This window comes from Mauremys mutica, chromosome 7 (assembly GCF_020497125.1).
Source record: "Mauremys mutica isolate MM-2020 ecotype Southern chromosome 7, ASM2049712v1, whole genome shotgun sequence".
Taxonomy (NCBI): Eukaryota; Metazoa; Chordata; order Testudines; family Geoemydidae; genus Mauremys; species Mauremys mutica.
This window is the reverse complement of record NC_059078.1, coordinates 10,692,222-10,707,649: the sequence shown is the minus strand read 5'-3', so window position 1 is coordinate 10,707,649 and position 15,428 is coordinate 10,692,222. Positions and strand designations below refer to the sequence as shown.

Here is a 15,428-nt window from a genome sequence, read left to right as displayed (position 1 = left end):
TCTGTCGATGCAGGACTTGCTCATGCTATTGTGCTACAGTGGCATAGCTGCAGTAACGCTTGTACTGTAGACATAGCCTCAGCCTTTGGTTAGCAGGAGATGTCTTATGTTACACGGCGGCAGCTCCTTGGGCCAATGATTAAGGCTTAACTTTCTTCAGCCTGAAAGATTGTGCCATTGGAATGGGACTTACCGGGGTTGCCAACTCAACAACAGAAATATTAAGGACAGCTGTAGTGCCAACTCCAAGCATTAAAAAATCGTGAGTTTGGCTTAAATTATTAGATTTTTTTTTTTTTAAGTCTGAGGTTCTTTTTATTTGCTATTTTGTTATTGAGCTTGGGTTCACGTTTTCAAGCTCCGCAGCCGTGAGGGCTAGCAACTTATTTTATTTTTAAAATTAGGGTTGCCAGTTTTGGTTGGACATATTCCTGGAGGTTTCATCACATGACAAAATCGTTAATTAAAGATTCATCTTTAATTCCTGGAGACTCCAGGACAATCCCGGACAGTTGGCAACCGTAGCTCAGATTCTCACCTAGTAATAAGATTCCAAGAGCTGGGGTTTTAAGAACACCAAATACCTTGAGACTCATGATAAAATCATGAGCATTGGCAATACCAGGTGTTAAATACAAGGTGTTAAATGTAAATGAACAGTGGTAGGATCCAGCCAGTTCCTATTTATCCCCACCCCTCTTGAATGACACTGCCCTCCCTGCCTTAACTTTAAAATTTAAAGCCCTCTAAAATTTGCAAAAATACATACAAGGCTCAAAACAACTCTTTGCAGTTCGGTTTTAGGCTCATGCACCAGACATTGCTGACATAGCCCTGATGCTACTTTTTCAGGGAATTGTTTCATATGCCTATTAGTCACAGGACACTAGTGTTGACTGGGTCTGGCAATGCGCAGTTTGGTTCCAAGAAAGCCAGACCCCTACCTCCACCACAGAGCTTTTCTAGAACTGCACACAAATGGAATCTTTTGGTAAGAATCTGAAACCCATGGATAAGGCTTTTTCACTTCCACTTCTGGTCATAGCTAGAAATCTTGTGAGCACGTCAGTCCTCACGAGCTCAAGCTTGCACACACAGGAAGTTTTGATAGTTCAGATAAGCATCCGTCATTTTGGTTGCTTTTCCGAACTAAACCTGAACCCCAGCGCTCGATGACACAGACCTTTGCAAAGATAGATTCCCCCTTTAGTTTGATCTCCATTTTCAAGGGGGTTTCTGGCTCTCCGTTAGAAAGCTGAGAGCAAATCCTGCTGGCTTCAGTGCCACTGCTGATAAGAGTAGAACAAGCAGGATTCGACCTCTGATAAGAAGGCCACATCATTGGTATTGTCTGATTGTGCTATAAAAGGGTATTTGCTGTTCATGCACCACAAGTCTGTAGCCAAGGCTGTAGATTCTAGATTTGCATTTATTAGCCCAGACAACCCTGCAAACAATTACTCCATCCTGAAAACATCCTTACTGAACCCATTGAAATCCTGACTACAGGATTGGCTCCGTGTCACTAGCACATCAACCTGTTAGCAGCATTTTGTACTGTGAACCTGGAGGTTTCGTGGGAATACTTCAGAACCCTTACATGAGACTTAGCGAGTGTGCATTCAGTTCTGTCTGCACTAGTGCTGTCAATTTGTTTCCACCAAACATATTTTGCTCAGCTGGTTGAATTGCAATGTTGGGTCCCTGAGGGCTCCATCATGCTCCCCTGCTTTTCAGTGTTTTAATATAATATTTATTGTTTTCCAGCATTTTGCTGCTAGGTATCATTGCTATGCAGATGTTACACAGATCTATTTATCATTTTCCACTTATCCTGTTGTGGTAATCTCTTCAGTGCCTTAGTGTCTTTCCATATTGCAAGCTTGTATATTCAACAAATTGTTTAGAGCTGGTAGACAAAGGTGCTTTTTTGTGGGTTGCCAGTGTCTGGTGAGAGGGGGAAGATTCTGAGCTGTTGGGTTTTTCTATGGATAACAATCAATAAGACCCATTAGAAAGACAACTACATACATCACTAAACTTTGACCTATGCTCCCTAGAGCGGTCCCAAGATGCCTATTCATTCACTAGTGACATCTAGATTATACTGTTGCAAAAAACCTCTTTGGTAGGGAAGGGATTAGAGATTTAAATTGCACGGACATCAGCCTCTGCAGAATATAGCAAGCGGGATGCTTTACCAGTGTCCCTGGTTTTAGCTGGCTTTCTCTTCAGTTCTACTCAGGTGAGATTCATATTTGACTCTGCCACGCAAAGTATTTCAAGCATCTTTTTACCTATTCAGATTTTTTTTCTACTCCATTCTCTGTCTGTCAGTGGTGGGCAGTTTGTAGATTCATGGCACTGACTGGCTTGCATGTTACACCTCATCTTTCAGATCCTTTTTACACTGTGTTGTGCTTGCTGTAGGGTGTTTCTGATGGAAAGTTTTTGGCTCATGAATTTAAGTTATTGATAGCAGGGATTTGATCATTTGCTAATTTGGTGCTAATTAGCTATTTTATTTATTGTTCCTAAAGAATCATGAAAGATAATCTAGAAATAGATTATTAAAAACTATTTTGTTTTTCTGGAAGACTTCAAATTAAGAAACTGAATTTAAAAAGAAGCCAAAAAACTTTGGGGCATTTCAATGTGCAAACTGTTTTTGTATCTAGGTACATATCACCATGAGCAGCAAAGAGTCCTGTGGCACCTTATAGACTAACAGACGTATTGGAGCATGAGCTTTCGTTGGTGAATACCCACTTCGTCGGATGCATCCCACGAAAGCTCATGCTCCAATACGTCTGTTAGTCTATAAGGTGCCACAGGACTCTTTGCTGCTTTTACAGATCCAGACTAACACGGCTACCCCTCTGATACTTATCACCATGAGGTCTCTCTTCCCTGCCCTCTAAATCCCTGTGCCTTGACGCATAAATTGCAAATACCTATCAGGAGGAGCATCCCCTGAATCCCATTCACTAGGACTAAGTCTGAGAAATGTATTCAGTGAGGGAAAAGAAGGCTAGAGTTATAAAATAACATATATTGTCCCCCCTTTCTGATTTGAGTGGCTAGTCAAAGTTCAGGGCCCGGGGATGTTCCATTTGGGAGCAGAAATAGATGGAGTCTGGTAATTTGTTTGATGCAATCTTGTTTATTTACAAAGAATGTACAAAGTCCTGCTTCTCTGAACACAGGAGGAAGCAAGAACAAAAGGCTGAGTTTCTTAACTTATAGCCCCAAGTCTCTTTAGCCAACAGACCCAAAGATCTGTCTAGCTTTTTCTAGGGTCACACTGTGTTCAGTGGCTACTGCTTGGCTTTTTGCCTCTGCTTCCCTCTGTTCTGTCTATTCTCGATTTCTGTGTGTTCTCCCTACACACACGTAGGCATGGGAATTTTGGGTGCAGGGGGTGCTGCAGCACCCTGGGCTCCCAGATGCCACCCCTGCACCCAGGGCTCTGCTGCCACCCAGTGCCTGGGGCTTTACTCCCAGCCTCAGCTCTGGGGGTGGGGGGGGGTGTGGACAGGGGCAAGGGGGCTGGCTTTCAGCATCCCCACTACTAAAAGTGTTCCAGCACCACAGTAGACATACACACACACATTGCTCAGCAACACCGCCCACTCACTACACATTCTGGGCTGGTTCACAACCTCCTTTTGTCTTAGGTGAGGGGCTTCTGATTAACTCATTCTGACAGTTACGTTAACTGACTTATGTGTTCGCACCCAATCTCCGTGAGGTTTTTGATCAGTGCAGTCACCACTACCTCTCAGCATAACAAAATTTAGGCCAGGCCTTCTACACTACAAATTTACATCAGTATAACTACATTGCTCAGGGGTGTGAAAAATCCATGCGACTGCCTCTCATAGAGGTGGATTAACTAGGTCGAAGGGAGACGCGCTCTCATTGGTGTAGTAACATTAAAGCGCTACAGCGATGCGGGGCTGCTGAAGCACTGTATGTGTGGGAAAGCCCTGGACAAAAGAGGGGACAGAGAGAGCAATTCAAAACTCCAGCCCTTCCTACAACTTAGAGAGACTCAGGGTACGTCTTCACTGCCCGCCATATCGGCGGGTAGCAATCGATTTCTCGGAGTTCGATATATCGCGTCTCAACTAGACGCGATATATCGAACTCCGAACGCGCTCCCGTCGACTCCGGAACTCCACCACCGCGAACGGCGGTGGCGGAGTCGACGGGGGAGCTGCGGACGTCGATCCCGCGCCGTGAGGACGGGTAAGTAATTCGAACTAAGGTACTTCGGATTCAGCTACGCTATCCGCGTAGCTGAAGTTGCGTACCTTAGATCGAACCCCTCCCCCCACCAGTGTAGACCAGGCCTCAGGAGCACTTTTGTCATTCATGATGAATTTCTCAGGCCTGGTCTACACTGGGGGGGGGGGGGGGTTCGATCTAAGGAAGTCGAAGTACCTTAGTTCGAATTACTTACCCATCCTCACAGCGTGGGATCGACGTCCGCGGCTCCCCCATCGACTCCACCACCGCCGTTCGCGGTGGTGGAGTTTCGGAGTCGACGGGAGCGCGTTCGGAGTTCGATATATCGCGTCTAGATGAGACGCGAGATATAGAACTCAGAGAAATCGATTGCTACCCGCCGATATGGCGGGTAGTGAAGACGTACCCTCAGTCTGTTCTTCTTTCTTTGCCACTCACTCCCTTCTTTTATATTGTAACTGTCTCCATTTTTTATTTCTTTAACTCCTCTTCCCTCCTCTGACAACGCCCTCCTCACAAACTGCCATCGTTTCTATGAATGCTTCCTCAACTATTTCCTGCTTCTCTCCTCAAGGGTTCTTGTGATTGTCACTACAGTTTCTTCAGGCCCCCTGCCGTAGCCCTGAGCCCCATCCCGCACCTCAAACCCCTCATCGCCAGCCCCACGCCAGAGCCCACATCCCCAGCTGGAGCCCTCATCCTCCCGCATGCCAACCCTCAACCCATGGCCCCAGCCCTGAGCCTGTACCCCGTCCTGCACCTCAAAACCCTGCCCCAGCCCAGTGAAAATGAGCGAGTGAGTGAGGGTGGGGGAGAGCGAGCGATGGAGGGAGGGGGGATGGAGTGAGTGGGGGTGGGGTCTCAGAGAAGCGGCGGGGGTGTTCAGTTTTCTGCAATCAGAAAGCTGGCAACCCTACCAGATCCTCAAAGGTGTTTAGGCATCAATCTCAATGGGAGTTAGGCTTTGTCTACACTACACAGCTTTTAGTGACATGGCTGTGTTACCACAGCCGTGCCGCTAAAACTCGTGCAGTGTAGCCACTGTATGTTGGCTCTCCTGCCGATAAAAAATTTCCACCCCCAATGAGCGGCGTTTTGGTTGATGGCAAGAGAGCACTCCTGCTGACAACATGCTGTTCGCACTGGCACTTGTCGGGGAAAAACTTTTGTCTTTCGGGGGAGGGTTTGACACCTCTGAAAGACAAAAGCTTTGACGTTGAGTTGCCTGTGTAGACATAGCCTTGGACTCATGAATACCTTTGAGGATCTGGGCTCACGTGCCTAACTCTCATTGAAATCAACACCTGACAGTCAGTGTGGTTTAGTGCTATTTTTTAAGAGTATGTGATCATAAAAGAAGGTGAGGTCAGTTGGACAAATTTAACACATACTTTCTGTTCTGGTATTTTCTCTTGTGGTGGAGGCTCTCAGGCTTCTGAGCATGTCTTCCTCATGGTCCCAGCCAAGGGAGTGATCACACGGGTACAGTATATGATGTTAGTCTGTGTGAGGTCCACAGGCTGTTACCAAACCATCCTCTTTTTTTCTAGAGGCGTGGCGCGGGTCATTTAGTGCACTGGATGAGGTATTCCACATACTGTGCTAGACATGTGTAGGACCCAGCGATCTTGAAAGTAAACCCCCAAACTCACCAAGAAATCTGTTATGTACAGCCAGGCACTCAGATACCACAGGATATGCTTCAAGGTTAAAGTCCAGAATATGCACCTTCACACACTCAAAACTGCCTTCCCCAAACAAGGATACTCTGCCACGTTATGTAACGGGCCACCCAAATACCCCGAGAGAACCTGCTCGCCATCCTGAAAGAAATCTTTCCCTAGTCCCCTCTTCTGGCCTTCAAACAACCCCCAATCTCTCCAAACTCATCATCAGAAGCCCGCTTCCCACAGACAAGGACACACCAACTCAAAGTGGCACCAGACCCTGCCAGAACAACAGATGCAAAACCTGCAGATATATCTTCACTGCTACAATGATCAACACCCTCCACAACACAGCCTTGAAGATCCATGGGTCCTACACATGCCTATCACAACATGTGGTGTACATTATCAAATGCAATAAATCCCCCAATAACTGACAATCACTACAATCTCAAATGAACTCTCACAGGAAAATATAAAAGACAAAAACACTGTATCACCTGTGAGTGAACACTTTTCACAAAGTGATATCTAACCTATCAGTCCTTATCCTCAAAGGAAACCTGTACAACACTTTCAAAAGACAAGCCTGGGAGCTTAAATTCATAACTTTGCTAGACACTAAAAGTCCTAGTCTTAATAAAGACACTGGATTTACGGCTTATTACAACAGTTCGTAACCCACTGAGTCCCACCCCACCCCTCCTTTTTGTCTTTTGACTACAAGGATGCTAACGGGCCACTTCACTTTGAATGGTCTCTTAGAATATGGGCTAACTACTTATGCTAAACTATCTGTTCAACTTTGTATTTAGCTGAGACACTCTGATTACCTTTCCCAGATGTGAGAAAGAGCTCTGGGGAGCTCAAAAGCTTGTCTTTCTCACCACAGAAGCTTGTCTAAAAAAAGATATTACCTCACCCACCTTGTCTCTGCTGTAGTATAGACATATCTTAATACAGACCCCCAAGTTCTGAGTTTGTTCCCAAATCCAGTGTAACAAATTCTTTACTAAAATAAACCCACCACCAATAAACAAACAAATAAAAACAGCCATTTACAAGTGGTTAGGAATCAGGCTGTTGTGCACAACAAATCTATTCTCAGAAATTGCACACATCTGACGTAAAATTTTAAAAAATGCATATTTACCACATTGGTGGCTATTAAGCTTGAGTTAATATTTATATTTGGCATCAAATCCTATACACAAATACTGACTTTGTCCCCTTATGTTTCACACCAGTTTATTATTAAAACAGTTTATACTGACAGACTAGGTGCAGGAAAATAATCTCAGGATCTTTGCTCCCTGGGTTGGGGAAATCCACCCACGTTGCAGAAGCAATTAACTGGGTGCTGAGTGGAGGGTGCAAGTTGTTGGTATGCTCACAGAGCATCCCTTGCCAGCTGCTCCATGGAGAAGCCTGGACAGTAGACTTGGACCGTATCCCACTTTCTCAGCTGAAGCAAAGAAGCCAGAGCAGCTGCAGTTGCTTGCTACTGGGGATGAGAGATCATTCAATCAGGAGTTAAGTGGCTGCAGGGAGAGGGATTGGGAAGGCAGAGTTAGGTGCGTTGCTTAGATTTCTCTAGGGGGGATTCTTATATATTGGGGGGTTGGGAGGAGATGCCCTTGCTAGCATTCATCTCGCACATGGTCAACATGACCTTTGTGAACAAAAGTGCACAGAAAGTGGTTATAATTTGTTAAACCTATCTGCTCATTTGGCATTTCTAATGTGCTCATCACCTGGGATCTAGGTTCTTCATCCAGTGATTACCATAGAACAAAGATGGATCACTACTAACTGCAAACTGTTGGATCTTCCAAGATTAAGATGGTAATTTATGATTTGCATATATTTATCTATATTTTGCATGTATGTATATCAATATTTTAGTAGCACTTTCTCCTCCCACACATGACCCAAGAAATGTCCTAATACAGGGGTGGGCAAACTATGGCCCGCGGGCTGGATCCGGCCCTCCAGCTATTATAATCCAGCCTCAAGCTGCTGGGGAGTGAGGTCTAGGGCTTGCCCCACTCCAGTGTTCTAGCCGGGGAGCAGGGTTGGGGGCCGCTCTACATAGCTCCCAGAAGCAGTGGCAAGGCCCTCCTCCGGCTCCTATGTGTAGGGGCAGCCAGGGGGCTCCACTCTGCATGCTGCCCAGACCCAAGTGCTGCCCCCACAGCTCCCATTAACTGGGAACTGCGGCCAATGGGAGCTGCAGGGGCGGCACCTGCAGACTGGGTAGTGCTCAGAACCACCTGGCTGCGGCTCCGCATAGGAGCCGGAGGGCGGACATGGCCGCTGCTTCCAGGAGCGGCTTGAGGTAAGTGCCACCTGGAGCCTGTACCCCTGAGCCTATTCCTGTGCCTCAAACACCTGCCTCAGCCCTGATCCCCCTCTTGCCCTCTGAACCCCTCAATCCCAGCCTGGAGAACCCTACTACACCCCAAACTTCTCATCCCCAGCCCCATCCCAGAGCTCGCCCCCCCCAGCCGGAGCCCTTACCCCCCCCTTGCCCCAGCCCAGAGCCCCCTCCCACACTCTAAACTCCTCATTTCTGGCCCCACCCTGGAGCCCGCACCCCCCACCAGAGCCCTCACCCCCTTCTGCACCCCAGTCCCAATTTTGTGAGCATTCATGGCCTGCCATACCATTTCTATTCCCAGATGTGGCCCTTGGGCCAAAAACTTTGCCCACCCCTGACCTAATCAGTGCTTTATTAACTACCAGGAATGCAAAGATCTGGCGTATCGTACAACTATTTAGTGGACACTGATTTGGACACGAAGCCAGGCACGGGGGTGGACAGCCAGGAAAGCAGAAAGAGTTAGGATCACTAGGAAGGGAGCAGCCAATGGAGTGGCTGGCTGAATATGAATGGCACATGTTGTTTAACAATAACAACTGCAGTTGTGCCCAGAGGGCCCTGGATGTATGCAATAGGGAAGTGGCAAGCTGGCTAGTTGGGGAAGAAGGGTATAAAGACAGATCCAGGGGGAGGGAGAACAAGCTACAGAGGAGTCTTTCAAAGAAATGATAGTAACATGGTGGAGGGCTGCAGCTGTTTGATCTCAGAGCTGTTCCTAATGCGCGGCTTTAATTGCACAACAGAGGTACAGGTTAGAGATTCAGAATGGGTGTGTCCCAAATTTTAGGGTCTGTGGGTGACTGCTGGGCAAAGCCACCCTAGATCTAACTGGCATTGTTTGGTTTTGAAATGGGTGCCATAGATTTCACATGGGAGCTAAGCAACCTACCGCTTTAGCTCTTAACATCGGTAGTGCTGGAGTTCATAAAAAGAAGATGCTAAGTGACTTGTCCAAGGCCACATAGTAAGTCAATAACAGAACCTGGACTACAATACAGGTCTTCTCATGCTCAGTCCTGTGCTCTAGCCACTGTTGCATTTCAGTGAATTCAGAGGCAGGCTCTAGTGCTGACTATAGTCACAGTCTTACTCTCTGCACCTGGTTCCTGTCTCTCACTCTCTGTGTTAGAGGGTCTGTGTGGGTCTGCAGGAAATAGTGTCCTGTAAGAAGTGGCAACATCAAGCTTCCTGCTGAAGAGTAACTATACTAGACAACCACTAGACTATGCTGCTTCTCAGTGAACCATTGCAGCCTTTCCATCCAGTCTAGGAAGCTAGAATCTACTAATTGCCACTTGAAGAGCATTTAATAAACTGGGAATAATTACCTCCTGTTGTATATACATGATTAAATGAAGTCACACTATGGTTAGGTTGCCAAGCTTTCAACATGTGACTATGAAAACATTATTTGCTAAGCAAGGAAGGTTTCCAGGGCAATTTACATAACGGATGTTGTAGGTTTTAGAAAGAAAACAATTTTCACTAAGAAAAAAAAATAACTTTTTGAGGAGATAAATTGCTTCCTATGATGTGCCATGGCTCCTTAGTACCGCTCAACAATAACTTATTCTTTGTTTGCAGAGACTGTCCTTTAGTATAGTACAGGCACTCTGAGTTAAATCTTTAGCAAAAAACTCAAGCCAACATGAGATTTTTCTGGTATTTCAGAATGTGAGAGTCAAATTCTGCTCCAATCAACAATTGAATCAAAGTTCTGAAGCTTTTCAATTCAGTGTATTCATTTCTGATTATCCACTGATGTTCCTCAAAGTACTCAATCACACACACAAAACCTTTGGTATGATAGTGTTCTGGTTGCAGTCACCCTTGGCCCAGATTCACTGAAATCAATGGAAGTTAGGTGTCTGCTACAGCAGCACAGAGGCAGAGCTTCAGCTGCGCTGAATAGTACTTTAGTGTAGACAGTACAGAACTCTTCCAATCAGTGTAGGTAATCCACCTCCCTGAAAGGTGGTAGCTAGGTTGACAGAATTCTTCCGCTGACCTAGCGCTGACAACACCACGGGTTAGGTCGGCTTACTACGTCACTCAGTGAGGATTTTGCACAGCCCTGAACGCCGCAGATGGGTTGACCTAACTTTTTAGTGTAGATCAGGCCTCTACATCTTTGAGGATCTGGGCCATTGCGATTACTGGCACTACAGACCTATGGTGTTCAGGGGTGTGAAAAATCTACACCTGAGCGACATAGTTATACTGGTCTAACTCCCCATGTAGAGAGCGCTATGTTGACAGGAGAGTTTCTCCTACCAACATAGCTACCGCTTCTGGGGGAAGTGGATTAACTACGGCCAGGGCCGGCTCTAGGATTTTTGCCGTCCCAAGCAAAAAATTTTTTGGCCGCCCCCCATTTTTTTTTTCATCCCCCCCAGCCCCTCCCCAACTCCACCCCTTCTAAGCCCCTTCCCCAAATCCCCAGCCCCGCCTCCTCCCCCGGGCGTGCAGCATTTCCCTCCCCATTGCTTCCTGGGGGCCCCCACGACATCCCACCCTAGCTCACCTCCGCTCCGCCTGCTCCCCCCGGTGTGCCGCTGCTTGGCTTCTCCCCACTCCCTCTCAGGCAAGGGAGGGCGGAGCAGCGGAGCATTCAGAGGAGCAGGCGGAGCAGAGGTGAGCTGGGGGTGGGCGCAGGAAGTACGGGGGATAGAGGAACCACTCCAGCTCACCTCCGCTCCACCACTGCCGCCTCCCCCGAGCGCCCGCCGCTCGGCTTCTCCCTCCCTCCCTCCCTCCCAGCCTTGCTGCACGAAACAGCTGTTTCATGCCCGGCAAGCCTGGGAGGGAGGGGGGAGAAGAGAAGTGGCGGCGGCACGCTCAGGGGAGCAGGCGGAGGCGAGCTGGGGCGGCGAGTTGGGGCGGCGGGGGCACTTTTCCCCCATGCCCCGGAGTCGTCACCTATGATGGCCGGCGCCAGAATGCCGCCCCTAGAAATGTGCCGCCCCAAGCACCTGCTTGTTTTGCTGGTGCCTGAAGCTGGCCCTGACTACGGCAATGGGAGGAGCTCTCCCATTGGCGTAGTAGTGTCTTCACTAAGGTGCTACAGTGGCCGAGTTGCATTGGTGCAACTGCACTGCTGTAGTACTGTACGTGAAAACAACCTCACCATGTCCTTAGTGAATGTTGCAGTTACTGTTCCAACATAAATCCCTCACAAGAACATTAGCGCTATGATATAGAGCAAACAGCAAATATTAGGAAAACAGGAAATGCATCCAATGAAATGGGCTGTAGCCCACGAAAGCTTATGCTCAAATAAATTTGTTAGTCTCTAAGGTGCCACAAGTACTCCTGTACTTTTAGGAAATAAGGTGATATTTCTCACATATATCCACATAACCTTAACTTTGTCCTGGTAGGGATGTTAGCATCCTGTTGTCTCAGTCCTTGGGGCTGGATGAAGAGGGAATTGGTGATCTGTATAAAGTACAAGAAAGCAATTTTCAGAAATCCCCTAGTGTATTGTTAGCCTCTTTAATTGTAATTGCACAGCTGGAAACAAGGAGGAGTGGTAGCAGTCTGTCAATCAGTAGCAATTACTGTGCAGATCACTGCTACTACACAGGCTGTACAAACAGGAATCTTAATTGGAAGTTATGGTGAGTCCAGATAACATGTAACTTTTCAGTGTTGCTAACTCCACTGATTTTATCACAAATCTCATATCTGGTGGTTTTCTTTAAAGCCACAGCTCCTGGAGTCATGTGGTTACATGAGAATCTTAACTTTCATTTTTTTAAAAGTAATTTTCTAGCCCTAAGGGTTGTGGAAAAAACTTGAAAACATAACGCCTAAAGTCTCAAAAGCCAAATAAAAAGAACCCAAAATTTATTACTTTGTAAAATTATCATGATTTTTAGGGGCCTGACTCATGGTTTTTGAACCCCTGGGGTTGGTAATTCTGCTTTGTGTTCAGGATAGGTAGGATATTGTGGTGTTTTGAGTTTCTCTTGACATCCCTGTAGGCAAAGGGTTTAGGTTGTGAAATTCTCATGTGTGGGAAGGGCTAGGCGTGGAACTGGGCTGCAACCTTTGACTACTGAGAGGCCTGCTGCTCCATAAAAATACAATCCAAATCTGTTAAATTATACCCAGGGCTTGGCTGTGAATGGGCATGTGGGCAGGACTCTCACCACCTATGGATAAGCCTATGTCACTGAGGCTTTAAAGTGCAAAGCACAGCCACACTCTCGCCTTTTCCTGATACAAGCATATACTGCCTTAAGTCATTTACAAGAGTTTGTTTTCTAAATCATGAAACAACTCTCTTTTTTGGGTGCATTGTCACCAGCTGACTTCTCCAGCCCTGCCTTCCTTTGTCACTCTCAAGCCCTGCCTTCTTGCTGACTGATCTTTTTCCCTTTGTATTGCTGGGTATGGCTCAGTGCGTGCCACTTAAACTCTCCTAGGTTAACACTACAGGCTGTATAGTGGCACAGGTACGGCACTGCCATTGTGTCGGTATACCATCATAGTGTAGCTGTGTCCTACATCAACAGAAGGGGATTTTCCATTGCTATTGTTAATCCACTTCTCTGAGTGGCGATAGATAGGGCGATGGAAGAATTCTTCTGTCAATCTACCTGGTTAGGTCAGCTTAACTAAATTGCTCAGGGATGTGAATTTTTCACACCCCTGAATGACGCAGCTAGGTCAATTTAAATTTTAAGAGTAGACCTGGCCCTCTAGACCATGTTGCATCCTATGGTCTTGTCTGCACTAGCAAATTTGGCAGCTGTAATTCTTCAGCAGTGGAGGCTGTGAATGTAGACATACATTTTTGCCAGTGCATCATCTAACCCTGGTAATGATAAACGCCTGTGTACACTACACAGCTTCCACTATGCAGCTACGTCGGTGCAGAACTATGGTTCTGGCTAATACCACTATACCACTATATTTGCGTGGCTAATACCACTATATTTGCGTGTACACTCCTTTGCGTGTGCATTAGGGGAAGGAGAGGGGATGCACAGCTCATGCTGAATATACTACTCCCTATTCCCTTTTTGTTTTTAAAAAATGTCAAATGGTTCATGAGTCAACCATGAACAAATGTGTATGTCACTTTTGAAAAGCTAAGAAATTACAAATATGCCATAAAGGCAATAGTCAAGTATCTGTGTGGGTCTATGATTCACCATGAAGAGCAATGGAGAGAAGAAAGAAAGTAGGTAAAGTCTGGACATCTTCAGAGGTGGCTCATGTACTCTGAGGGGGAAGTGGAGACTTGGGGCTCAAGTATGGATGCCTCTCCTCAGGAACTCACTACACTCTTTGCTTCTCTTTCCAGGCTAAATTCCACACTCCATTACACCAGGGCAAATTCCATTGAAGTCAGTGAAGTTGCTTACGTGTGTGAGGACAGAGATTGGCCCCCTCTCTCCCCCGAGCTGGCTATGATACCCTTTGCAGGGTCTGAGGGAATGTGTGGCAGGGAAATGAGGATATACTTGCTCGGCTTTCCTCTTAATGTCCCTTGCCTCTGAGATACTCAACTTTGCTCCCATGGGAGTAGACTCGCTTTCCCTTGCCCTGGGACTTACTGCATCATCCTTTGGGTGGGTACCTCCCCTCTCTCCTCCGGACTCACTGAACCCTCCTTTTGGTGGATGGGAGAGTGAGCAAATCTCCCACTGCTCTGGTGCACAAGTCCCCTTTTCACTGGGCTGACTGGGGGTGATGCTGGTCTTTCCTCAATGCCCTCTCCCAAGATCTCCCATCGCTAGTCCCTACAGGGAAGGAATGGGAGTAGATATCCTCGGTTTCTTGATCAGGACTCCCATCTGCCTCTTTCTCCTGGGCTAGCTCTTGGCTTTCTGTGTGGGCTAGATACGGACACAGTCCCCCTTGCTTTCTCCCCATACTCTCTCTCCACTTGGCTGGACTCTTGACTTCGGGGACGGGGAGGGCTCTTAGGGGACACAGTGTTTCACTCTTCCCTGGGCTCACTGTGGTCCCCTCTGGTTGCATTGGATGGAGGGGGGTTTGTGACCTTACTCTCTCTTAGGAAGCCCCTGTCCTCCCGGCCATGGGCTGTAAAATCTCTTTGGGTTCAGTGGGGGAGACCATCCCTTTCCTTCCCCTGGGCTATTTTGTGGCCCGTGATAGAGGAACTGGGTGTGGCACATTCACAGGTCTCTTCTCCCAGGGGCTGAGATGGCTGTTGGGCGGTGTAGGCTGCTGCTGGCCTGTTTCCCCAGCCCAGGAAGGAGAGACTGCTGCACCTGCGACTTTCAGGGCCTTGCCCCAGGGCTTAGTTTTAGTCTTTCAAAACATAAATCTTTTAGGCAAAACCATCACAACACAGCAGTTGCAACAAGACACACCCTTTCCTTCAACCTCCCCTGCTTCAGGGCCTCCTGCAGAGCCCCTCACCTTCTAGAGCTGCCCCCAACTAACCTCTCCGTCCTTTATAGACAACAGGGCTGGCCGGCCCCAGGCATCCCGGCTCCTTAAAGGGGCAGGCGACTGTGTTACAGCTGGAAACAAGCTGCCTTGTTGTCCCCCACCATTCCCATGGGGTGGCTCTACGCTGCTTTGGGTGGGTACAGACCCCACTGCACTATCAAGAGCGCCCTCTTCCCTGGGCTCAGGCTGTGCCTTCCCTGTTGGTTGGTTTAGCTTGTTCTGTACCTGGTCTCAGGAGCTCCCTTTCTCCTCTTCCCTCTCCTGGGTTACCTGGGCTCACCTTTGGGGAGGTCGGGGCTGGCTGTGGGACACGGTTCCCTCTCTCCTGTGGGTGGTGGCTGACTGGCTGGGGTGGGGAACACATTCCCCTCTCTCCTGTGGGTGGGCAGCTGGCTGGGCTGGGGTGGGGGTTGTTAGCTGGCTACATTCCCCTTTCCTCTTCAGGTGGGTGGGGGGCTGGTTGTTGGGTGGGGGCACATTCCCCCCTCCGCTGTGGGTGGGTGGCTGGTTGTGGCTGGGGGGCGGGGAGGGACATTCCTCCATTCCCTGTGCGTGGGTGGCTGAGTGGTTGTCAGGGGCACGCTTCCCTCTGCCCTGTGGGTAAGTGGCTGGTTGTGGCTGGGGAAGCAGGTTCCCCTCTCCCTAGTGAGTGGCTGGTTAGGGCTGGGGGGCATGTTCCCCTAGGGGAGTTGGTG

The 15,428-nt window shown here is 47.9% G+C and overlaps 1 protein-coding gene across 1 annotated transcript in view; it reads left to right on the top strand.

Annotated features, from left to right (window-relative positions):
- Positions 1-7,579: 7,579 nt before the first annotated feature.
- Positions 7,580-15,428, top strand: part of LOC123374777 (RING1 and YY1 binding protein) — an 84,344-nt gene continuing 76,495 nt past the window's right edge. The window contains exon 1 of the mRNA XM_045025058.1: positions 7,580-7,763. The gene's annotated coding sequence lies outside the window, so the exon portion shown is untranslated. The remainder of the gene's footprint in view (positions 7,764-15,428) is intronic.